The 26910-nt window shown below is 36.3% G+C and overlaps 1 protein-coding gene across 10 annotated transcripts in view; it reads left to right on the top strand.

The window, feature by feature from the left end:
- Positions 1-26910, top strand: part of APC (APC regulator of Wnt signaling pathway) — a 130875-nt gene that overhangs the window by 7144 nt on the left and 96821 nt on the right. The window lies entirely within an intron of this gene.

The raw sequence follows: 26910 nt of genomic DNA, 5'->3' as shown, positions 1-26910 counted from the left end.
ATCCATGTGAACGCACACACACAGACACACACACACACGGTAGTTAATAGGCTTTGACATAAATAAAACAGTTTTAGTGGATAAAAGAGTAACAGGATGTTACTTTAGATAGGTTGGTGAGGGAAGGTCTTTTTGAGAAGCCCTTTTAGCTGAGAGACCTGAAGGAAGTGATGGGAGTAAGCTGTGGAGCTATCTGAGGTAAAATGTTCAGGTAGAGGGAGCGGCACCTTCTGAGATGGAAGTGTGTTTGGCATGTTGGAAGAACAACAGGGAGGCCGGTGTGGCAGAAGTAGAGTGAGTGAAGGGGAGTGTGGTAGGACAGTTGGTAGGACAGGCAGAGGCTAGATCAGGTAGAGCATTGAAGGTCATTTGAAGACTCGATTTTACTCTGAGTGAAATGGAAATCATTGAAGTGTTTTAAACATGGGAATATCCAGATTTGAGTTGTTTTTTGTTTGTTTGTTTTTTGGAGGATTACTCTGACTTTTGTTGAAAATTGAAGGCAAGAATGGAAGCAGGAAAACCAGTTAGGAAAATCTTACAATAATCTAGGTTGGAAACGTGCTACTTGGAGAAGGTAGTAGTGCTAGGGGAGCAAAGAAGTGGTCAGATTTGTGATACACTTAGAAAGTAGAGAGGCATCTGAGTGGCTCAGTCACTTAAGTGTCCAGCTCTTGATTTTGGCTCAGGTCATGATCTCAGGTTCATGAGATCAAGCCCCATGTCGGGCTCCACACTCAGCCTGGAGTCAGCTTGAGATTCTCTCCCTCTGCCCCTCCCTTACTTGCACTCTCTTTCCCTCTCTCTCTCAAAATAATTAAATAAAATCTTTAAAGAAAAAAAAGTAGAGTAATTAGGATTTACTGATGGATTAGATGTGGAGTGTGAGGGAGAGAGAAGTAAAGGATGACTCCCAAGTTTTTCAACATGAGCAACTGGGTGAAAGATGGCATATTTTACTGAGATGGGGGCTGTGAGGTAGTGGGTAGGTGGAAAACAGATTTGGAGATGTAAATCAAGAGTTTTGTTTTGGATGTGGCTGTTTGAGATACCTGTGAGATATTCAAGTGGAGATGTTGAATAGGCATATCTATTAGGAGTTCAAGGGAGAGGTGGAGCTGGAGGTATATGTTTGGAAGTTATCAGTGTATAGATGGTATTTAGGGCCATGGGACCAAATGAGGTCACCTAAGGAATGAGAATCAGATTCATGAAACATTTTGATATTAAAAATGGTTTCTTACATTAAAGAGTGGGAGCCACTGTGTTAGATAGTAATGGTTACAGCATTCAGAGTATGGAGAGGATAATGAGTAATTCTTGGAGAAAGAAGCGGGACTCAATCCAGGCTCAAAGAATAGAAAAGATAGAAAAGTCTTTTTCCTTCTCTCATTCCAAGCACAGTGCATGGCATATAGTGAGCATTCTACAGGTGCTGGTGAATGAACAAAAAGCACTTGGGCTGGGGAACAGCTCGAGCTGAGGTTTGGCAGCAGGGAAGGCTAGAATATTTTAAAAGAAAATCAGAGAACTAGAGGAAAAAAGTTTGTGCTGGCAAGTAGTGAAAAGTAGGATTGGGTTAGTCTATTAAAAGTTTTAAAATGTAAAATGATAGTTATGTTTAACCCTATGACCTAATAGTGTTCAGTTCTGTTTCTGTTGTTTGCACGGTGCCTTTAGCTCCTTGTCTCTAACAGATGCTCAGTAAGTACTGAGTAAGTGAATGTAGAATTCGCAAAATGTAAGATTTATCTCTACTGTGTTCTTTCAAGTATACTGGAATGCAAACTGTGTTAAGTCATATAGGGTTGATCTTACATTTGCTTCAATTTATTATTATTTCTAATGATAAGCATTGAACGCATTTATACTTTATGATTGATAACAGATTACTTGAGACATACCTCACAACTGGTCAGAAAATACCAGGATATTGGCAAAACTGAGGTTGAAAATGTCAAGAAAGTGAGGAGCCATAACAAATCTTTTATTCAGAGACTAACAGTTATTTTGCTTTTACAGAAATGACTGCTTGAAGCCTGTTTATAGATCATTTTCTCTTTTCGCTGTTAGGAGCAAACTGGTTTAGAATTATGGCCAGAAAACTGGAGATGATATATCTTTGGAGATCTAATTATTATTATTTTTAAGGTTATAGGATTTAAAATACTAAATATAATTAGAAATTATTATAAATAATTAGCAAATTATAGACTTAAACAGTTTAACTGTTAGAAAATAGTTTACCTGAATAAAATCATACTGAGATAAAAACTGATTGAAATTTTAGTTACATTTTGAAGTAATTAAAATCAGATACATTAGGTTTGTGATTATTTTCTTCAGTTCTTATATACCCCATTATTAAAGCTTTATATGATCATCACAGGAAATTCAGGAAATAAAAAGTACAGATAATATCCATAAGCTCATCACATAAAGAAAACCAGTATAGCTTTATAGCCCTCTGTCCCTCCTCATTTTGTCTTTTTTCTGTGCCTAAGACATATCCCCCATTAGTCATAGTGTTTGTGTGTATATATTTCCAATTTAAAAAAATTAGGGTATGTACATTTCTTAGACTCTTTTGTAAATCTTATTTTTATTGACTGTATAATAATCCCATTGTAAGAATTACTTTTCTTAACTGTTCCCTGTAGTTTAGTTGTTTTCCATTTTATTTTCATGTGTGCAATGAACATCTTAGCACATAATGGATTTCTTTTTCTCTTTATCTTGGCCTTTTTCCTTAAGATGGGTTCGTAGATAATAGAGTTACTGGATGATAGGCTGCAAACATCTTTAAGGTTAATAATGCATGTTGCCAGATTGTACAATGTCTTATAGGCCCAATAAATGTTAGTTGGTTTGAAATTAATCATAATGGGGGAAAAATTAGGACCTACAGAGTTGCTGAGCTTTAGTGATAGTCTTAATCAGCCTTTTGTTCATCTCCAAGTATTTCTTTTTTTTTCTATAACACATATTCTAGATTGTACATAAAACATAAAATGAAGAACTTAATACGTTATTGTAAACACACATGAATTTATTACCCAGGTCAAGAAATAGAACACTGCATCATCCCAAGGCTGCTCTCCCTGTCTTGTTCCTCATCTCAGAGAGAAAGCTTTTAACATTTCACTCCCAAGTACATTTGCTGAAGGTTTGTTGTTTTGTTTTGTTTTTGTTAAAACTTTTATCACATTAAAGAAGTTCCCTGCTCAAAATCAATCTACAGAAATCTGTTGCGTTTCTGTACACCAATAATGAAGCCGCAGAAAGAGAAATTAAGAAAACCATCCCATTTACAATTGCACCAAAAAATAGTAAGATACCTAGGAATAAACCTAACCAAAGAGGTGAAAGACCTGTACTCTGAAAACTATAAAACACTGATGAAATAAATTGAAGACAAAGAAATGGAAGAACATTCCATGCTTAAGGATTGGAAGAACAAATATTGTTAAAATGTCTTTACTACCCAAAGCAATCTACACATGTAAAGCGATCCCTATCCAGATACCAACAGCATTTTTCACAGAACTAGAACAAACAATCCTAAAATTTGTGTGGAACCACAAAAGACTTGAATAGCCAAAGCAGTCTTGAAAAACAAAAGCAAAGCTGGAGGCATCACAATTCCAGACACCAAGTTATATTACAAAGCTATAGTAATCAAAATAGTATGATATTGGCACAAAAATAGACATATAGATTTATGGAACAGAGTAGAAAATCTAGAAGTAAGCCCACAATTATGTAGTCAATTAATCTTCGACAAAGCAGGAAAAGCTATGCAGTGGGAAAAAGACAGTCTCTTCAACAAATGGTGTTGGGAAAACTGGACAGCAACATGCAAAAGAATGAAACTGGACCACTTTCTTATACCATACACAAAACTAAATTCAAAATGGATTAATATAAGACCTGAAACCATAAAAATCCTAGACGATAGCACAGGCAGTAATTTCTCTGACATTGGCTACAGCAACTTTTTTTAGATAGGTCCCCTTGCCTCAAAAGCAAAAGTAAACTATTGGGACTACGTCTACACAGCAAAGGAAACAATCAACAAAGGTAAAAGGCAACCTACTGAATGGGAGAAGATATTTGCAAATGACATGTCCGATAGAGGATTAGTATCTGAAATATATAAATAACTTACACAACTTAACACCCAAAAACCAAATAATACAATGGAAAAAATGGGCAGAAGACGTAAACAGACATTTCTCCAAGGAAGACATACAGATGAGCAACAGACACTTGAAAAGATGCTCATCATCACTTACCATCAGGGAAATGCAAATCAAAACCACAGTGAAATATCACTTCACACCTGTCAGAATGGCTAAACTCAAGAACACAAGAAACAACAGGTGTTGGTGAGGATGTGGAGAAAAAGGAACCCTTGTGCACTGTTGGTGGGAATGCAAACTGGTGCAGTCACTGGAAAACAGTATGGAATTTCCTCAAAAAGTTAAAAATAGAACTACCCTACAATCCAGCAATCACACTACTGGGTATTTGCCCAGAGAATACAAAAACACTAATTCAAAGGGATACATGCACCCCTGTGTTTATTGCAGTATTATTTGCAATAGCCAAGATATGGAAGTAGCCCAAGTGTCCATCGATTGATGAATGGTTAAAGAAATGGTACATATATACGATGAAATATTATTCAGCCATTAAAAGGAATGAAATCTTGCCATTTCCAATGACATGGATGGAGCTAGAGAGTATAATGCTAAGCAAAATAAGTCTGAGAAAGACAAGTACCATATGATTTCACTCATATGTGGAATTTAAGAAACAAAACAAATGAGCAAAAGGAAAAAAAGACAAACCAAAAAACAGACTCTTAACTATAGAGAACAAACTGATGATTACCAGAGGGGAGGTGGGTAAGCGGAATGGGTGAAATAAATGATGGGAATTAAAGAGTGCACTTGTCATAATGAGCACCAGGTGATTAAAATAAAAACTTTAAAAAAAAGTTCCCTGCTATATCTCATTTACTAACAATTTTGTGTTTTGTTCTGTTTGAATTTAATGCTTTCTTTTTTTGCAACTTTTCATTGCCATATGAATTTTCTCTTCGTGTGTTAATATATTGAATTTTATTTAACTGTTTAACCTAATCTGATTCTTGGGATACACCTAATTTGGTTTTACTGTATTATCTTTTTAAATTATTCCTGGGTTCAGTTTATTAATATTTTGCCTGAGAGTTTGTTTTGTATCAGTGTTCATAAATGAGATGGCCTATATTGTTCTTGTCAAGATTTAAAATCAATGTTATGCTAGCCTCATAGGGTGAACTGACCCTTATTTTCTGTTTTGGAAAAGTTTGTGTATGACTAGAATTTTATTCCTCAAATTTTTTGCTACAATCTGGCAGAGAAGCCATCTGTGCTGGGAATTTTCTTTGTGGAAAGGTTCTTAAATAATTGGATTTCTCCTTTCTAAGCCTGTTCAGGTTTTCTGTCTCTTAATTATTTTGGTAATTTTTCCCCTAAGAGGTTGTCTTTTTTCATCCAGACTTTTTAATTTACCTTCACAAAATTATATATTATTGGCTTCAGGGAAGAATTCCCTTCTTATATCTGATATAGGCTATAAGAACCTTCTCTTTTTCCTTCATCAGTCTCACCAGAGATTTAGTAGTCTTTCAAAAGAACTAAATTTTGAATCTTCCTGATCTTTTTTATTGCATGTTTGTGTTCTAGGGTACTGATTTCTGCTTTATTTCCTTTCTTCTATTTTGGGGGGGGGTAATTTCTTATAGTTCCTTTGTTAATTTCTTGTAGTTCACTACTTTTCAGCATTTCTTCCTTTTTTTTTTTTAAGATTCTATTTCTTTTTGAGAGAGAGAGAATGACAGAGAGAGAGCATGAGAGGGGTGAGGGTCAGAGGGAGAAGCAGATTCCCTGCTAAGCAGGGAGCCCGATGCGGGACTCGATCCTGGGATTCCAGGATCATGACCTGAGCCAAAGGCAGTTGCTTAACCAACTGAGACACCCAGGCGCCCCAGCATTTCCTTTTAATTACATGCATTTAAGGCTAAGCATTTCCTTCTCAACACTGTTTTAGCTAGCCGTATTACTCAAATTATGATATGTGTATTTTTATAATTCACTTAAAATGTTTTCTAATTTTTATTGATAGAAAACTTTGACTTTTGGATTAGTTGGAAGTATTATATTTCTTAATTACTAAACACATGGAGATATTCTAGTTATTTTTTAATTTGTTTTTGATTTCTAACAACTGTGCAAGATAATTAGAGAATACACTCTGTTTCAACGGTCTGTGATTTCACACCTTTAAAACTTGAGATCTGCATTATGACCCAGAATATTGTCTTTTTTTTCCTCCGCAGTTGAGTGCAGTGTTCAGATGTTTTCATTAGGTCATGTTTGTTAATCTTGTATTTCAAATCTTTAGCATCATTAGTGATTTTTTTTTTTTTTTTTTGCTTGTATCAATTATAAAGAAGGGTATGTTAAAATATCCCATTACGATTGTGGATTTGATTATTTCATCCTGTAGTTCTCTCAGTTTTTGTTTTATGTATTTGAGGCTGTGCTAGTAGATGCATGGAAATGCATAGTAGTTATATCTTCTTAGTGACTTACTATTATGAAGTGTTCCTCTTTTATTTGGATAGCATTTTTGATTTTTGGGGTTTTTTTTGCTTTAAAGTTTAGTTTGTCCGAGATTGCTATAACACCAGCTTTCTCTTCATTATTGCTTGCGTGGCATATCTTTTTCTATTCTTTTACCTCCAGCCTTTTTGCATTCTTATGTTTTTGGTGTGTCTCTTGTGTGACATGGTTGGATTTAACTCTCCCATCTTACTGTGTACTTTACATTTGCCCTATTCCCTTTTCTCCACTTTTTTGTCATTTAGACAAATTGACTATTTTTTCATTTCAGGATTTTTTTTCTCTTACTGTTTGGAAGTTACCACCTCTTTTTTTCCTCTTTTACTAGTTACTAGAATTTTTATTTGGTTCTTTTTCATATCTACCATGTCACTTTGTATAGTTTTCAGTTCCATGCAAAAGTAGTTAAGCATGACTTTATCCCCTTAAATGTAGTATTTTCCCTCTGTGTCTTATAATTCCAACATGTCAACTCTCTGTGGGTCTGATTCTGTTGTCTGTTGCAGAAATAATTTGATGTATAAGATGAAGTTAATTTTTCTCTAGAGAATATTTTCATTTGCCATTGCCAGGAGCCTTGGAGTGTGAGACCATCTTAATCTGATTTCAAATCTTTAACTTTTCTGGGCCACCTTCTGGTTCCTTCTTACTTGTCTTAAGATGCATCGCTGTGGAGTCCAAGCCCAAAGCCAATGGTGTTTTTATTACAGTCTTTACCATTGGTGGGTCCCAGATTCTGACCGTTGTTCCCCAGTCCTGAAAGTCAGGCAACAAATCAGAGTTCAGACTCTTAAATACTTCTTTGTTGACAAACCCAAAAAGTGGAGCTTACCTTTCTGGGTTTCGACTTTTGGTGCATTTGAGCTGGTTATTCATTCCTCACTATTTTGGTAGTTATTTGATGCTTTTAAGAAGATAACTTTCATATTTTATCTAGCTTTTTAAATTGACTTCAAAAGGATAGCTGTTTGGGGGCGCCTGGGTGGTTCAGTTGGTTAAGTGTCTGCCTTCGGCTCACATCATGATCCCAGGGTCCTGGGATCGAGCCCCACATCCTGCTCCCTGCTCAGCAGGAGAGTCTGCTTCTCCCTCTCCCTCCCTCCCCGCTTGTGCGCTCTCTCTCACTCTCTCTCACTCTGTCTCTCAAATAAATAAATAAAATCTTTTTAAAAAAAAGATAGCTGTTTGAATTGCATAGTCTCTATTTCTACAATCAGAAGTCCAAATATTTCTTTGACTAACTTGTTCAAGGAGGACTTGACACTTCTACAGTAGGCATTTCTTTGTGTTCAGGCCCTTTTATGTTACAAATGAGATATCTGGAAAAGGTAAATATTAAAGTATGGTTGCCTTTTAATACTTTAGCATTGTTTATCGCATTATTCCATTACTTTGCAAAGCCCCAAGGGAAGGAGGCAGAAGATCTTTTCTTTGACTGGAGAAGTCAGAAATAAGTGTAATGAGGGTAGTACATTGGGATAGGAATTGTCCTTTCCGTGAGCAAAGAGGTAAAATGTGAACATTTTTTGAAGAGATATGTGAAGAGGGAAGGAGAATGCACTGAGCTGAGGAAGGTCTACAAACATTTGTCCTTTAGTATTTTTGTTGGAAGTGGGGTTTATTTCCAGTAATTGTGACAGCTTTCTTTAATGCCATATGGATGTTGTGATTTCTATTTTTATTTTCCTAAATATTTTTTGGTATATCTCAGGGACCGAATGTGATTTTTGAACCTTCGAACCCACATCTTTTTAAAGTATTATATGTATAATTTGCATTTGATTTCAGAAATTGAATTGATTAAATAGGTTAAACACACAGGTTAGAAATCTTACTAGGCAAACTAAACTGTAGTAGTCTACATAAATTGACATTCTGTGGTTGGAGGAGTGTTGAAAACTTTGTATAACACCAATATATTTTTATTTTAAAGACGTTTAACCTGATATTAATCACAGCTGTTCCCATGAAATGCCGTGTCACTTTGTGATTACATTGATGCATCAACAAAATACAAAAGCAGTTCTCTTTTAAGGAAACCTAGAATTCTCATATTTGTTTACTTGATTCTTTTTTCTCTCTGCTAAAAGAAAATACTAAGTTTCTTGTTAATTACAGTTCCCTTCACTTCCCTACTATGTCAGATTTAAACAGCTTCCTTGTTTTAGATTTGCTCACTTCCCTTCAGTGAACCAAAGAATGAAGTGACAGAATTTTAGAACTAGAAGAGACTCTAGACAGCGAGTTTTTCATGAGCCCTCTGTTCCTGCCCCTCTCCCATTTTAAGCATGTTAAGACAGAGGCCCAAGGAAGTCTGGGTGACTTGATTTCCCTAAAGTTATACTGACCTAATATCCACATCTCTTGCTCTTTATAGTTTCTTGAGGTTCTTTTCAGCCATATGATACTATAGCTATACCAGCCACAGCTAAGATGATGATTTATCAGCAACTATTAAGAACTTTTAAAATATTAATGCATCTTGAATATCTATATACTTATTACAAATTCAATTAATTTTATACTTTCTAAATTTAATTTGTGGAGTCTAGTGTTTAATTCCTTAATTTGCTAGCTATGACTAAATTCAGATATGAATTAGTCTCAACATTCAGTCTCAGCATTTCTTAATGTCTGTGCTATTCCTAAATTGGACTTTCATATGTATTTTCTGAAGATTTTTATTTCAATAATATAAAAAAGCAGCTCTTATGTTAGAATAAGTACCTCTAGACAATGATGAATGATACCATTCTACCGTAATAACATTTAGCATATTCAGTCAATGTGCTTATTAACTCATTTCCAAAATCTTGCAGTGCCTCTGTACCACCGTAACACACATTTTCCCTATAATATTGTATGTTCATTAGAGCTGGATTTTAGTTTAATTAGTTAATTAGGCCTATGACATTCTACTCTTCTTATTCTAGTCTTTCTTTCATTTCTTGTCTTATTTTTCTTTGTTATGGTTTCATTTCAGAGACGCTGATATCTTTTCTAATATTTCAATAGCATTTATAGCTTCTTAATTCTAACACAAGAGTTCTCCGTCTGTTTTCTCTAACATCAATTTACACATTAGCATCATTGAAAGATGATACTAGCTATCAGTTAAGAAAATAAACTTGGGAAAAAAATGTCACACTGGACAAAACCTACGAACATATGTTAATTATTGTGCTCATTTGGTTGAATACCCACTCATATCTCATATATTCTAATGAATTACAGAGTGGCCTAACTTGAAACAAGTTACGAATTTTTGCAGAAAGTTAATGCTTACTCAAAAAAACTGAGAAAAATCAGTTCTTTTATACCAATGTGATGTATTATGCCAGCTTTAAAATCCAGTTATTGCTTCACTTCCATAGAGAATTTATATGCTGTCTTTTGGAAGTACGTATTGGTAGGATTTCCCCCCCACAACTTGATATTTTATGATGAGTTACCACATGCTATGATTTTATATTAGTTTGTATTGTACTAATGAGATTTTTCATTTAGTGTAGAATTAGGTCTTTGACAAAAGTTTTGTATCTCAATTCAGATAACCACCTGCTAATTAAATGTTATTATTAGCACTGTGAAGACCAGACTTAAACCATGACAGTTTTCTTGCCAAAATGTTAAATGTAAGGAACTGAAAAGAGTAATTGAATGGGGAAAAAAAAGAGAGTTCTCATTTTCTGTGACCAGTGTTTTGTATACTGCTTTATATGCCCCCCAAAAAGCAGGTTATTGTATGGGCGGGGGGCTAATTCTGTTCCTAATGTATCTCACTGAGTTGCAAATTAAAATCTTTCATTTGTCTTTTATTGGTTGTTAATGAAGTTGCTTGAAGGCCCTCTGTAAACCTAGTAGTGGAGGCTTCCGGTTTTATTACTTGTGTTACCTATGTTCATCATTTAATTTAATTAGGGTGTTTTACATGATTTTTACCTAATACCTATATCCTCATTATTATTTGTCCATTTTTTATTGACATTAAGGACCGACCAGTGGTATAGGAAGACATTTCTCTGTTAAAGATAAATATATTTGGATTTCTAAATCAGAAATAATTGACTTTGGTTTAGTGGAGAATGAAACCTGGAGTCAAATATTTGGCACTGTCTTTAGCTAGATCAGGACAAATCACTTAACCTTCTTGTGATTTAACTTATGTGTCTACAAAATGAGGGCATATTATGTTTTAACTATGTTTTTATTCCAAATATTTTTCTGAAGTGGTATAAGGAGCAACCATCTCAGGTGACTTTTCTAAAGCTGATCTGCATGTGAAATTTAAAAAATCATATGCTGTTTTTATGTTGTCAAAGCCAGATTGTTTCTTCTCATATCATTTTGGTTGTTTCCAGATTTGTAAAAACCTAACTTGCTTCTTAGCCTCAAACTTAGATGTAGGCACTATTAAGATACCAAGATAATGTCTTACTTAGAAGTAATGAGCATGGTTTTGAATAAGTACTAAAGTTGTTTCCGGTGTCTCTCATTTTAGACAAAAAATATAGCTTCGTCAGGAAAAGAGACTTTATCATCTTTGAGCAGTATTATCTTTGAGCAAATATTACATGCATATAGCACACATTTCAAAAAGTATAAGAAAGTATGTATGAAATGAAAATAAATCTAGTCCTGTCCTTCAGCCACCTGCATCCTCTCTGCAGAGGCAAACACCGTTACCATTTTTTGTTTAGTCTTTCAAGCTGTAGTCCACAGAAACCCAAAATTTCACGAACACTATCTGTGGATGTTCTTTAAGAAGGCAAATACAGATGCTAATATGGTAGAGTGATTTGTGTTTTCATCAAAAATTAGCATTCTGGAACATAATACACTTAAGAATTTTAAATCATAATGATAATTCTTATTTGACCTCCAGAAGAGTTTTTTTACTTTAAAAGGTATGAAGCAGATACTGCAAGAGGATAAACAACTTGCTATTTAAATCTGATTATCTGATACTAAAGTGTGAAAATCCTGCTTGTTTAGAGTTTAACAAAAGTGGTCCCATGATTAAAAGTTAATTTGGGAAAATCTGACTAGAGTAGGTCATTTGCTAACCACACAAAAAGGTGGTTGTTAGGAATTTCCACTGTGGATTACAATAAGGTGAGAGAATCTGTATATTCTGCTTATTCCCTGTCTACGTGAGCAACATTTGTTGACTTTACTGGGGCTAGAGGATCTGCTTCCAAGGTCACTCACTCATTAGGCTGACAAGTTGGTGCTGCTTTGGGCTCCAGGTTGGCCTTTCCATAGTGTTACCTGAGTATCCTCATAACACTGGTGGCTGGCTTCAGAGTGAGCAATCCACGAGATCAAGGTGGAAGCTACAATGTCTTTGTGACCTAGCCTCAGAAGTCACTTCTACAGTATCTTAGTGATCTATAGGTCGGATCTATTAAGCATGGGACAGTAGCATCTGAAGCCTTGAAGACCAGCATTTTAAAGATTCTTGGGGATAATTTTGGAATGTGATGGAAGTACCTCCGAACCATAGCACCTCACCCCCATTTAAATAAGGATTGGATCAGCACTCTTTTATTTTATGTTTGTGGTAATCTCAAGGTGAATTTATGCAAGAGAGCCTAAGGCTTTCAGGATGCCGTACCCCTCTCTATTATTTATGTGCTGCTCAGGAAAATGCATGTTTGATTGCCAAGCTTTTTGCAGTGATTTATTTTTTATTATGTTTGATATTTGATGAGAAGAAAAATCATGTAAACTGGGACTATCTAAAGATGCTAACACAATCTTCCTCTTAGAAGTTGTAGGATGTATCTTTTGGCTTTAACACATTGCTGAAATCTTTGCTACATCGTCTATAGATGTTATTACTTTAATCTAGCCTTTGAATCCAGGTGTCATCTGGAAATTGGAGTGGATATAGGGCATCTTTCACTCACAAAATAATGAATTCTGACTATAATCTGCAGAAATTTAAGGTTTTGGCATTTTTATGCCACTGGAATGGTATGGAAGAGTAAGGCTGCCATGTAAGATAAAACAAAAAAAAATTGCCCATGTGTAATGTTAGAGGAGTGAGAGTTTGAAGATTTAAGTGTGGCGGGGATTTTAGTTTAAATGTCTCAGACGGACGCCTGGGTGGCTCAGTTGGTTAAGCATCTGCCTTCAGCTCAGGTCATGATCCCAGGGTCCTGGGATCAAGCCCCGGATTGGGCTCCCTGCTCAGTGGGGAATCTGCTTCTCCCTCTTCTCTGCCCCTCCCCACTGCTTGTGAGCGTGCGTGTGTGTGCGCGCACGTGTGCGCGCTCTCACTTGCTCTCGCTTACTCTCGCTCGCTCTCTCATAAATAAATAAAATCTTTTAAAAAATAAATGTCTCAGACATCCAAATGACATATGAAATAGTTGGATATTCAGAGAGGATTAGGATGGAGATGTAAATTTGAGGTTTAGCATCATATGGATGTTGGTTAAAACCTTGGGACTAGGTGAGAAAACAACAAAGAGAAAAAGTAGTCCTAAAATACTTGCTGAGGCACTCCATCTTTTAGAAGACTAGTGAGAAGCAGAATCATTAAAGGAAATGGAGAGGGAAAACAGGAGAATGGCATACAGGCCAAGAGAAGACGTTATTTAAGGTAGAAGAGAGAGATCAAGTTTGTCTCATGTTACTAAGAGACTGTTGTACTAACAGTGGAATTTGGCTACACGTGGTCATTGGTGACCTTGGCAGTTGAGCTTCAGGAAATTGTTTAAGATTAGGGAGGGTTAAAGAATGAATTAGAGGTGAGAAAATAGAGACAGGAAATGAAGGTCACTAGATCAAGAAGTTTTGCTGTGAGTAGAACAGAGAGAGGGGTCATATCTAGTGTATGTGTGGTGGGCTAAGGTCAAGAGAGGGGTTTGTAAAGATGAGTGATACTAGAGCGTGTGTGTGTTCATGAGAATGATCAAGTAGAAGAGGAGAAATTGGTTATGCAGGAGAGAGAGGGGCTACTCAAAGGCGACTTCTTGGAAACACAAGAGTAGTTGGAATCCATTGCCCAAGTGAGGGTATTGGTCTTTCATAGGAACAGGAGTGCTTTATCCATTTTAATAGGAGGGAAACAGTGTAGGCTTGGTAGGGAAGTATGAGAGAATTTCTCTCTAATGGAGTGAAGTAGGTCTTCAACTGAAAGTGGCCTGGGTAGGAAAATAGGTGTGTTGTAGGTTTAAGGAGAGAAGAAAGGTATGAAGACGTTAACTCAGAGACTGGGAAAGCTGGCTTTCTAGGAAACCCAGTAATCCTGCCAGGCAGTGTTGAATATCTTAGCATGTTTATAGTTGTAAATTTAGTGTGAACCGAGCCAGCTCCATTATCCCACCACCAGCGCTACTCCCCGCCCCCACCACCCCCACTCCACCCCTGCCTAAGGGGATGTGAGGGGAAAAAAATCTCCCCTTGAGAAAGTAGCAAAGAAAGTGGAGTCATTGGATTTAAACTAAGATAAATAGGTGAAGATGTGCCTTGAAAAGCTTGAAGTTACAGGGGAGTTATTTGATTAATTTATTGGTATATTTTTAATACAATAGTGTTAAAATGTACTGTTCAATTATGTGAGTTACATAAATTTCTGTGCTGTTTTATTGAATATGTTAAACACTATATCAAACCTGTTGTGATGAAATTAAGATATTCTTTTGTGGGGGGAGGAATATTAGGAGAAGAATATCTAGTATTCAAAAATCTAAACCTCCAGTATGGACCCACAGAATAGTGTTGACTGTTACAGTTATGTCCCAGCTCTGCCCATAGACCATTTAATCCGTAGGCAGTGTTAACTCGCATAACTACCATGGATAACACTGAATACCACTATTTCTATAGGAAATGCATTCAGCATTTCAGTTTGGCATGCCAGCAACATCCTTACATTTTGTTGCCCTGGAGAAAGTTTCTCTCCTTCACTTATCATTCTCACCCCTTCCCCAAGTCTTTGCAAGGCATTTAAAGTGGGACTTTTTTTTTTTAATTTTGTTTTATTATGTTATGTTAATCACCATACATTACATCATTAGTTTTTTTGTTTTTTTATTTCAAAGATTTTATTTATTTATTTGACAGAGACACAGCGAGAGAGGGAACACAAGCAGGGAAAGTGGGAGAGGGAGGGAGAATCAGGCTTCCCGCAGAGCGGGGAGCTCGATGTGGGGCTCGATCCCAGGACTCTGGGATCATGACCTGAGCCGAAGGCAGACGCTTAACGACTGAGCCACCCCGGCGCCCCACATCATTAGTTTTTGATGTAGTGTTCCATGATTCATTGTTTGCGTATAACACCCAGTGCTCCATTCAATACGTGCCCTCTTTAATACCCATCACCAGGCTTAGTGGCTCCCTATCCTATCCCTAATCATAAGCAAGCACAAAATGTTTTTAGAGCTTTATGGTGTCTTATTATCATAAATACGGAGAAATAAATAAAAAATGAGCAGGCTGGGGCCCTGGGTGGCTCAATTGGTTAAGTGTCTGCCTTCAACTCAGGTCTGCTCAGCAGGGAGTCTGCTTCCCCCTTTGCCCCTCATCCCGCTCATGCTCTCTCTCTCTCTCAAATAAATAAATAAAATCTTTTTTTAAAAATGAGCAGGCTATCCTACACTTGTTATTTTTTCACTTGTCCTTTTTAAGGAATATTCATTTCTTTCACTCAACACACATTTAATTTCTGCTAGATACCTGGGACAATGCTTGTATAGTTAAGAAAATGAAGACAGAGATCCTTGTTCAGAAGCTCATGGTCTAATGGGGAAAATAGATCTAATTTAAGTTGATAATTGATTTAAGTTCTACAGGAGCCTAGGGGGAAGATCATCTGACTACTCAGAATAAAGATAGCTTCACAGAAGTGGATCTTGACATATGAGAGGTAGTTCACTCATATTCCATAAACATTCTAGTAACTACTTTGGACCAGGCTACTGGCTATTGAGAACACAATGTTGAAATACAAGATGAGAGTCTTGTCTTGAAGGAGTTTAATGAGAAAGATCAGTAAATAAATAATCCCAAGTGTACAGTAAATGAAATAGCTGGTAAACTGAGGAACCTCTGAAAGCATATTGGGGAAGAGGGGATCTGACTCTGACAAGAGAAGTTAGAGAAGGTTTTTGGGAGGTGCCATCTACACTGAGTCCTAAAAATGGGTTAGCATTAGGTAGGTAAAAAAGTGAGGGTGAGAACCTTCCAGGAGATAAAATAGTATGAGTTGGTGGTAAGTGTATAGGGGTCCATTTGGTTGGAGTATAGCTAGAGTAGTTGGGTGGCTTGGAGAGGTATGAAGGGCTCAGATCATAAAGGACCTTACACATGTGTTGCTAATGAGCTTGAACTTTTATTTTGTCACCAGTTGAACGCTATGAAAGATGGAAAATACTAATCTTGAAAGGTCTTTGTAGAAGCTAACAATTAGGAATTTTTTTGTTGTTTTAAATATTGCTTAGTGCTTTGTTTGTTAATGTAGAAGTAGTACCGATCACTGTTAAAAATTTAAGCAGTAAAGAGGGTGTTAGCTAGGCTGGTTCAGGCGGTAGAGCATGCGAGTCTTGATCTCAGGGTTGTGAGTTCAAGCCCCACGTTAAGTGTAGAGCTTACTTAAAAGAAAAAAATTTTAAGCAGTAAAAATGAAAGCACCACTCAATTCGACTCCCCAGAGGAAACCACTGTTAAGTTTCTTGAGTAGTTTTTAAAACATTTCAAGTAGCATAGTGTTCTTAATAGTAAAGTAGTATTAGACCAAAAAAAACAAAAAAACAAAAACTATTTCAAAGAAGTGTCCAGGGACTGTGGGAAGAGGGTGAGAATCAACTGTCCAAGCTTCCAGCAAATAATATTTTATATAGACTGTTTGCATAAAATAAATGGTTGATAAATCCTGCCAAAATGACTTATCACTCCGTAGGAGACTTTTTTTGTAAAGAATTTTGTGTTCCCTGTTGTAAAAGAATGAGTATCCGAAAGATCTCTTTTCTCTGAAAGTCTCCAGTGTTTTATTGAGCAGATCTAACTGTTTGAATTAAATTGCAGACCTTCTTTGGGAAAAGATTAAGAAAATACCTTTTTCATATTGTATTAGGTACACACTGGTTTGGGATCAAGATGCTTATTGATTAATGCTGGTGTCTACTGAGAAAGGTGGTAGAATGTGAAATGAAATTTGGTCCAGTTCTTAAGAAATCTTACTTTTTGCTTCCATAAAAGCTATGTGACACTTCAAATAATTCTACCCAATGTTGGAAGACTTGGTAAAGAAAGTTTAAAAAGACAAAGTAAATGTGAAGTCCTAGTTTGTTTGTTTTTTTAAAGATTGTATTTATTTAGAGAGAGAGAGAGAGAGATAGTGAGAAAGAGAGAGAGCATGAGCGGGGGGTGGGGAGGAAGGGGAGAGGCAGACTACCCGACGAGCAGGGAGCCCGATGTGGGACTCGATCCCAGGACGCTGGGATCATGACCCGAGCCGAGGGCAGACGCTCAACCGACTGAGCCACCCAGGCGCCCCTGAAGTCCTAGTTTTAAAAAACATTATATTGAAGTAGGGAATTAGGTTTATTCGTTTGCCTTGGTTTTCCTTTCTCTCTTCCCTCTTAAAACGTAATATTAAGTATTTATTTTGAGTTCTTTTGTTAGGTGATTCATTATCCTAAATGTTAAAATGAATCTATATGTTAAGTACTTTTGGGATAGTTCAGGTGACCAGAGGTTTCTGACTTGACTGACACAGTCCAATAATTCTTGGTAGATTTTTTTTTTTTCATTTTACTTAATAATAGTATGTTTGGATTATTTAGCCTATAATAGCAAATATTTATCCTCAGGTATCCAGAAGTGAAATGATTTTATAGTCTATACTTTGCCTTACATGTTTAAAATTCAGCATAAAGCAAGAGGAAGGGAATATTTTCAAAAAGGAAGCAAATTATTTAGAACTAGGCAATACCAAATGCAATTGGCATATAGGGTGTTGAAAAAGTGATTATTTCCTCATCCAAGGTAAGGATTTGGGGATATTAGTATGAGAATAAAAATCTTGACTCAAGGATTTGGTTTAAGGTTGTAATAAATAAAGTAAGTGCCGTTATTTGGCTGTAATTTATTCTTTTATGTACACCAAGTTTTGTTTTTAACATAAATAAAAATTGGGTTTTTCCTTATTGATTCTAATATAGTTCAAGGGCCAATGTGTATGTTACAAATTGATAAATGATCCATCAAGTAATCTAGGTATTTTATGATAATTTAACATAATTTTTAATTATGTTTTCCTTGGAGAAAGTCTGTTTTATTTATTTTAAAGATTTTATTTTTTTAAAGATTTTTATTTATTCATTTGAAAGAAAGCAAGAGATCAAGGAGAGGGAGAGGGAGAATCAGACTCACCATTGAGTGGAGAGCCGAATGTGGTGCTCTATCCCAGGATCCTGAGATCATGACCTGAGCCAAAGGCAGATGCTTAACTGACTGAGCCACCCAGGGGCCCCAAGGTTTGTTTTTTTTTTGTTTTAAGATTTTATTTATTTATTTGAGTGAGAGAGAGAGAGAAAGTGTGAGCAGGGAGAGGGGCAAAGGGAGAGAATCTCAAGCAGACTCCCCACTGAGCACAAAGCCTGCTGCAGGGCTAAATCTCACAACCTTGAGTTCATGACCTGAGCTGAAATCAAGAGTCTGATGCCTTTTTTTTTTTAAAGAGTTTAGAGCATTTTTTTTTTTTAAGATTTTATTTATTTATTTGACAGAGAGAGAGAGAGAGAGAAGAGCAGGGGGAGAGGGAGAAACAGGCTCTCCACAGAGCAGAGAGCCCGATGCGGGACTCGATCCCAGGATCCTGAGATCATGACCTGAGCCGAAGGCAGACGCTTAACCGACTGAGCCACCCAGGCGCCCCAAGAGTCTGATGCTTAACCAATTAAGCCACCCAGCTGCCCCTAAAGATTTTATTTTTAAGTAATCTCTGCATCCACGTGGGGCTTGAGCTCATGACACTGAGATCAAGATTCGCATGCTTTACTGACTGAGACTGCCAGGCACCACATGAGAAAGACTATTTTCTGTATGCTTCTTTTTCTTGAATTCACAGTGATAACTATAAACATTTGGTGCTGTTTTGGTAACTGAAGTCCCTGAGCTGTTAGTGTTAAAATGTTACCTTTATGAATAGGGTTTATAAGCTTGTATTTTAAGTTGTATTTTGGGGAGCAATCTTATAGTTGTTTTTGGTAAAGATCCAAGTTAACACCATTAAACAAGGCATACTATTTTTTAAAAAAAAGGGAAAGCATAAAGTCTTATTTTAAACAATTAGTTTTAAAAAATTGATCAGAATTTTTTTCCCCAAGAGGATAGTTTGAAACACTGGATGCCCTAAACCTGGAACTTGACCTGATTAGGTCATGTTAAGAATTTAGAAAACGGGGTGTCTGGGTATCTCAGTCGGTTGAGCATCCGACTCTTGGTTTCAGCTCAGGTCGCAGTCTCAGGGTTGTGGGATCCAGCCCCATGTTGGGCTCTACGTTGTGGGAAGTCTGCTTGGTATTCTCTCTCTCCCTCTCCGTCTGGCCTTCCTCCTCCCCCCAGCCCCACACATGCTGTCTCTCTCTCAAATAATAGATAAATAAATCTTAAAAAAAAAAAAAAAGAATTTAGAAAACAAAATATCCCCCACTTATATGCAAATATTTGAATATTGTATTAGTTGGATAAAATGGTTGCCAAAGATGAGTTTGTGGTTTTTTTGTTGTTTTGTTAACAACATAAAATTAATAAATAACAGTGTTGTCAAAATTGCTAAAATAACAACAAATAAAGCAAAATTAAATTTCTTACAGAGTATAAAATTTAGTGTTTTTCCCTGCCATTATATTTTCCAATTGAAAAAGTCTTTGGTCATTAAATTTAACTATAAATTAGTAGTAATATACATATAATTTCTGATTATTTATCGTCTTAAGAACTAGAAACTAGTCTTCTTAATTTTTGTGGCTTTTGCCTCTAATTGTGTATCCTAATTTATTTGAAACACCTATTATTTTTAATTGCGCATAAGGTGAAGTCTAAATTTTTTAACCTAACAGACAAAATCAAAATCTTTGTCCTGAAAAATTCCTAAACACCTTTCAAGGCTGGTTCTGTTGCTCTTCTCTGTCTGAAATCTTTCTTGATCAACTAGCCAGAAATCATCTAATCTCTCATCCTTTGATACAAGTTGCCTTGTATTGAAACTTTTGTTGTAAATGTTTTAGGCCCCCTACTTGATTCTAAATTGATGTCTCACTCATCTTTATATCATCTACATTCATACATTCAACAGTATGTATTGAATGTGTACCGTGCACCAAGTACTATTCTAGATGTGAAGGGAACAGCAGTGCACAAGAATCTAGAATCCTGTCCTCATGGAATTTATATTCCAGTTTGGCAAGCAGTGAAGGAGACAGAAAAATAAACACATAGATACATGGATAGAGCCTTTCAGATCTTAAATGATTTGAGGACAAAACAGCATGCTGTGGTAGAAAGTTTAAGGTCAGTACCAATGTTGATAAGGTAATCATGGAAGGTCTCTTTGAAGATGTGACATTTATGTCAAGATCTGAATAAGATGGAGCAGTCATTTGAAGATGTGGGAGCAGAGTTCTTGAGCCTGAAGGAAAGGCGGTACAAAAGCATAAGACAGAGCAATGAGACGGTAAGGAGGGGAGAAGAGTGGGAATGGAAGCAGGAGCTAGGTTATATATACAATTTTATAAACCAAGGTAAGGCATTTGAAATTTATTTGAATTTCATTGGGAAGTCATTAACTGCTTTGAAGCTTTTGCGGACTCATTTGATTACATTGGGCCTACCCAGGATCATCTTTTAAGTTTTTAATTTTTTTTTAAAGTAATCTCTACACCTAAGATGGGGCTCAAACTCACTACCCCAAGATCAAGAGTCGTGTATTGTACTGACTGAGCCAGCCAGGCATCCATCCCTATATGTCTGGTTTTATGCCAATACCATGCTGTTCTTTTTTTTTTTTCCTAAAGATTTTATTTATTTATTTGAGAGAGAGAATGAGATAGAGAGAGAGCGAGCATGAGAGGGGGGAGGGTCAGAGGGAGAAGCAGACTCCCCGCTGAGCAGGGAGCCCGATGCGGGACTCGATCCCGGGACTCCAGGATCATGACCTGAGCCAAAGGCAGTCGCCTAACCAACTGAGCCACCCAGGCGCCCCCATACTGTTCTGATTACTATAGGTTTGTAATGTAGTTTGAAATCAGGAAGTGTGGTGCCTCCAGCTTTGTTCTTTCTCAAGATCACTCTGGCTATTCAGGGCCTTTTGTGGTTTCATACAAAATATATTAGGATTTTTTGTTCTATTTCTGTGTGAAATGCTGTTGGAATTTTGATGGGGATTGCATTAAATCTGTAGATTGCTTTGGGTAGTATAGACATTTTAACAGTATTCTTCCAGTCTATAATCATGGAATGTCTTTGTATTTATTTGTGTTTTCTTTAATTGCTTTCATCAGTGTCTTATAGTTTTCAGTGTACAGATCTTTCATCTGTTTAGTTAAATTTATTCTGAAGTATTTTATGCTTTTTTATGCAATTGTATATCTGACATAATTTTAATCCTCTTTAAGTGTACCACAAGTATGATTAACCAAGTTGTTATCAATCGTTGAGGTTGTTTCTAACATTTCAATAGTGTAAACAATACTGAGTGTCTTTGAATATAACTCTTTGTGTATGTATCTAATTATATATAGGATAATTTCTTTTCACTGGATTTACTTCAATATAAGCATTGTAAACATTTTAAGGACCTTTGAAACTACTGCCTATTTTCATGTATCCTCACTGATCCACAATATTATTTTAATTTAAATTTCATCTAATAGGAACTTTTTTCTCCTGTAAGCAGATGTCTCAGGCTATATAGCACTCTAAATTAAAAGGCATTTCAAAAAAGGCCTCCCTCCCATCGTGCCGTAGGAACTTTGGCAGCAAAAGCTAAAGTAGAGCTTACTACTTCTCAATCCTGGTAGCACATACTAATGCCTGGGCCTCATTTTTAGAGATTCTGACTTAATGGTGTTTTAAATTCTTCAAGCTCCTGAAGTGATTCTACTGTGCAGCCACCTAATCTTAGAAACTTAGTCCCAAGGCTGCATCACGTTTTTTCCATCTATAGGACCCAGGGTCTTTTATTTAAAGTATTCTGTTTCTTCTGTAGAAAGTTGTATTTTGCAATGGTATTCATTATTCAGCATTTGCTCTACTTTTATCCCATGAAAATGTCTGCATTGATGCCCTTTGGAGATTAATTTTAAATCATTCCTTATACTAATATTTAGTGAATACCTGTAATGCACAAAATACTGTGGTACATACCATGAGACGTACAAGATAAAATCAAGTGTGACTCTTCCCTCAAGATTGTTATGGTCAGGAATGGGAAAGGAAATGTGCACACAAAGGTGCAAAATGTGTGTGTGCCACAAAAGAGATAGTATCAATGGAGCAAAGAGGAGGGTGAATTGATTCTAGATGGGATGGTAGATTACTTCGTGGAAATGTATATTTAAGCTGAGCCTTGATTTGGACCAGTAGAACAATTAGTAATCCTTTACTTTAAAAAAAGTATTTTATAGGGCGCCTGGGTGGCTCAGTTGGTTAAGCGACTGCCTTCAGCTCAGGTCATGATCCTGGAGTCCCGGGATCGAGTCCCACATCGGGCTCCCTGCTCAGCAGGGAGTCTGCTTCTCCCTCTGACCCTCCCCCCTCTTGTGCTCTCTCTCTCTCTCCCATTCTCTCTCTCTCAAATAAATAAATAAAATCTTTAAAAAAAAAAAGTATTTTATAGTTCATAAAATTTGTTCAGAATTACGCATTTGATCGTTAAACAGCGCTGTATAATAAGCCAAACAGTTATTCTCATTTTACAGATGAAAAAGTAGCCAAATTTTAGAATAGTTAAGTGACTTATCCAAAGTCATAGAGCTACAAAATGAAAGATTCAGAACTTTGAGCCTTAGTCTTCAATCTCTATATGCTGGAACCTTCTACTGTATCACATTAGAATAAAGGCGAAAATCCTACATTTAAGGTGAGTTACAGAAATGGCTAAGTATTTAGTTTGATTGGACTATTATTAGGATGCAAGTTCTGAAATAAAGATTAAACTGTAGTGTGGTAGGCAGAATAATGGCTCCCCAAAGATGTCCACCTCTTAATCCCCAGAACCTGTAAGTATGTTAGATTATGTAACAAAGGGGAATTAAGGTTGCAGATGGAATAAAGTCGCTAATGAGGTAACCTGAAAATAGGGAGATTGTCCTGGATTGTTGAGGTGGACCAGTGTAAGAGTCCTTGAAGTGAGTCTTTAAAAGTGTAAGAGGGAAGTAGAACAGGAGCCAAAGAAAGAGATGACAGTAGCAGCAAAATCATAGTGCTACAAATTGAGGACTCGCTCCACTGTTGCTAGCTTTGAAGATGGAGGAAGGAGGCCTTGAACCAAGGAATGTATTCGGTCTCTGGAAGCTAGAAAGGACAAGAAAACAGATTCTGCCTTAAGGCCTCCAGAAAGGAGGGCAGCCCTGTAGATACCTTGATTTTAGCTTAGAGTGAGACCCATTTTGGACTTCTGAACTGCAAAAGCGTGAGATAACACATTTTGTTGTTTTAGGCCATGGACTTTGTGGTAATTTGTTATGGCAGCCATAAGAAACTTAACATAAGTAGGAAGCCTTTTAGTGTAGGAAGACTAATTAATTGATATGCCATTCAAGGCACTCCATGATTAAACTCCAAGCTGTCTCAGTGCCACTGTTAGCAGTGGAAAGCCATGAAATGTTCTTTGAGTAGGGGTGTAAAAAATTATTTTGGTATTACTTGCCGATTAGAGAGGAAAAAGATTGGAGGGAGAAAAACTACTTAAGCTTTAAATATTGGTGCTAGGAAAATTTATTTTGAGAAATTTTTGCCTCTTGAGGTAACATAGAATATACAGATAAGTAGACTATGATTGTATCTCCCACTTAGTTTATACATCACTAAAAATCCCATTGCGATTGTAACAATTCAGCTCTTCCCATGTCCTGAAAAATATAGAAAAGATGGGAGAACTGGTCTTCATAACCAAATTGGCCTTTGAAATGGGTCTCATTTTATTCTCTTTTTATGCTTTTTTGTCTTACTATAAGCCAGTATAAATCTAAATGGGTCTCATTTTATTCTCTTTTTATGCTTTTTTGTCTTACTGAAGCCAGTATAAATCTAAACCTGAGGTTTCTAAATGAATCTGAGCTTTATCTGATGGCTTAGCACCTGGAGAACTTAGATTTACACTAGGCGTGTACTTTTTCAATACATAATTATTATTTTTAAAGAAAAAAACTTTTGTTGATATCTACATAGGCATAAATCTATTCTATTTCACTGTATCTGAGGTCTCCAGTAAAGAGAGTTAAATATTGACAAAGCACAAGAGTCGATTAAGATAACAGAAAGGAGCACTAACTAACTCCTTTTATACTAGTTAATAATGTTGCCCGTATTATTATTGTCAGTTTTTGAAATCTCACAAGTCTTAAAATTAGGCCAAATGTGTCTATGTTAAAATGGAATGCAAGATTTAAGACATTAAGAATCCTATTTATTTATTTAATCATTAATTGTTTAACCTGCAGAAGGTTCAGAAGGTTTTCTTTTTTTAAGATGAACCCATGTGTTCATATTTATAACATTTACTTACTAACATTTACTAAAAACCATCAGATCTGATCATAAATGAACAGATATTTGAAATCAAAGGCATGTTTATCAGTGCAGTCTTGCAATAGCCTTAACATACATTTATTTCTGTGGTGTTTCACTTTAATCATAAAATATTTTTAGTGCATAAATACATATATAGTCTTAATGCTAACATTTTTATTTAAATAGGAATGGCAGAAGCTATATTCTGAGATACATACAAATGTGGTAGCACCAATTAATGTTTTAATGATCTTCATTGTGTTCAGACTTTGCCCAGTACATTTCGATTGTACATATTTTTAATTAATTGTTTTTAAAATAGCTAAATATATTTTAAAAATAAAATTCAAATCAGGGGCGCCTGGCTGGCCCAGTCAGTTAAGCATTTATCTTCGGCTCAGGTCATAATCCCAGGCAGAGTCCTGGGATCCAGTCCATATCGAGCTCCCTGCTCAGCAGGGAGTCTGCCTCTCCCTCTCCCTCTACCCTTGCCCCGTGTTCATGCTGCTTCTCTCAAATAAATAAATAAAATCTTAAAAAAAAAATTCAAATCAAACTTTTGTGGAATACTTAAAGAGAAAATCTTACTGAATAATTCAGTTGGCAATATTGTAAAATGTGAAGTTTTTAGATTGGCTTGCTTTTAGATTTGAATTATCATGATTAATGGACATGTAACGGTCAGAGCTTTCTTATAAAATTTTGTCATTTGAGTCACTGATTGACTTGTGCAAGACATAACAGTAAAAATTTAGACAAATATTTTGGCTACAAACTGGTTTACTAAAGAACAGCTTGAATCATAGTCTGAGTCAAGAGTAATAGAATTGTTTCTTAGGATACTAAGAAGTTATTTTTAGGAGCTTCTAAAGTGTATTCTTTGTTTTGAAGGGTACTTTTTCTTTCCAGAAGTTTAGGCCTTATGAGGAATTATCTACTCTGAATTTGTCACAAATAGTCAGTGACTATATAAATAATTAAGTCTTGTTCAGTGAATCATGCACTTTCAGTAAGAGACTCTTGAAAGGCTTTTGTAAAACTAAGTCATCCTGATGAAAGGGCTATTTGAGAGAGTCAAATTGATTCACGTTTCCTTTCTTTCAAATATGAGGAAGATTGTTTCTAAATATATTTAAACTTTTAATATATAATTTTTCTAATTACTAGTAGTATATGGTCAGTGTTTGCTCATGTGTTCAACAAATATTTGGAGGGTATTTGCTATATATATCAGGCATTATAAGATAGACACAAAGAAAAACTATTCAAAAGCACAAAGGAAAAAGAGAAAACTCCAAAATCCCAATTTCCAAGGATGACCACTGAGCACTGGTTCTGTGCACATCTATGAGCATTTTGCTATGTCTGTTACTTTTCTAATTCATACAATTTTTAATAAGGAATTACTCCAAATATGCTGTTTAATAGCTTTCTTCTTTTCATGCTATTAATTTAAAAAATTGAGAAAAGATAGTAAATAACATTTCCTTTTTTTTATTTATTTTTTTTAAAGATTTTATTTATTTATTTGAGAGAGAGAGAATGAGAGAGAGCACATGAGAGGGGGGAGGGTCAGAGGGAGAAGCAGACTCCCTGCCGAGCAGGGAGCCCGATGTGGGACTCGATCCAGGGACTCCAGGATCATGACCTGAGCCGAAGGCAGTTGCTTAACCAACTGAGCCACCCCGGCGCCCCAATAACATTTCCTTTTAAAAACCTAGGGTGCCTGGGTGGCTCAGTCGTTAAGCATCTGCCTTAGGCTCAGGTCATGATCCCAGGGTCCTGGGATCGAGCCCCGCATCAGGCTCCCTGCTCCACGGGAAGCCTGCTTCTACCTTTCCCACTCCCCCTTCTTGTGTTCCTGCTCTCGCTGTCTCTCACTCTGTCAAATAAATAAATAAACTCTTCAAAAAAAATAAAAACCTGAAGTTAAATATCCTTTCAAATTTGAAATAGGGGGCACCTGGGTGGCTCAGTCGTTAAGCGTCTGCCTTTGGCTCAGGTCATGGTCCCAGGGTCCTGGGGTCAGGCCCCACGTTGTGCTCCCTGCTCAGCGGGAAGCTTGCTTCTCCCTCACTCACTCCCCTCGCTTGTGTTCCTTCTCTCTCTGTGTCTCTCTCTGTCAAATAAATAAAATCTTTAAAAAAAAATTGAAATAGATCATGGACACACTGGTGTCCCCCAATTTAAACCAAAATTGAAATCTTTAAATTCTTGGCAATTTGAATTTGCCCTTCCACCTTATAAATATTAGTAATTTAAGCATCTTGTGGTTTAATTTAAATGAGATGTAGAATTTGCATTAAAAAGTTTTAAGTTTCAGGTTAGGAGTAGCTGATAGCACTTACTGTGTCAGGGACTGCTCTGAATTCTGCATCATTTATATTAACTCCTTTATTCCGTACTTCTCCCATTTTGTAGAGGAAATTGAAGCACTGAGCCTTTAAGTGACTAAAGTCTACACAACTACTAAGTGGCAGGAGCAGAC

This window comes from Halichoerus grypus, chromosome 2 (assembly GCF_964656455.1).
Source record: "Halichoerus grypus chromosome 2, mHalGry1.hap1.1, whole genome shotgun sequence".
Lineage (NCBI taxonomy): Eukaryota > Metazoa > Chordata > Mammalia > Carnivora > Phocidae > Halichoerus > Halichoerus grypus.
The sequence above is the reverse complement of the archived record's forward strand: the minus strand, read 5'-3'. Positions and strand labels throughout refer to the sequence as shown.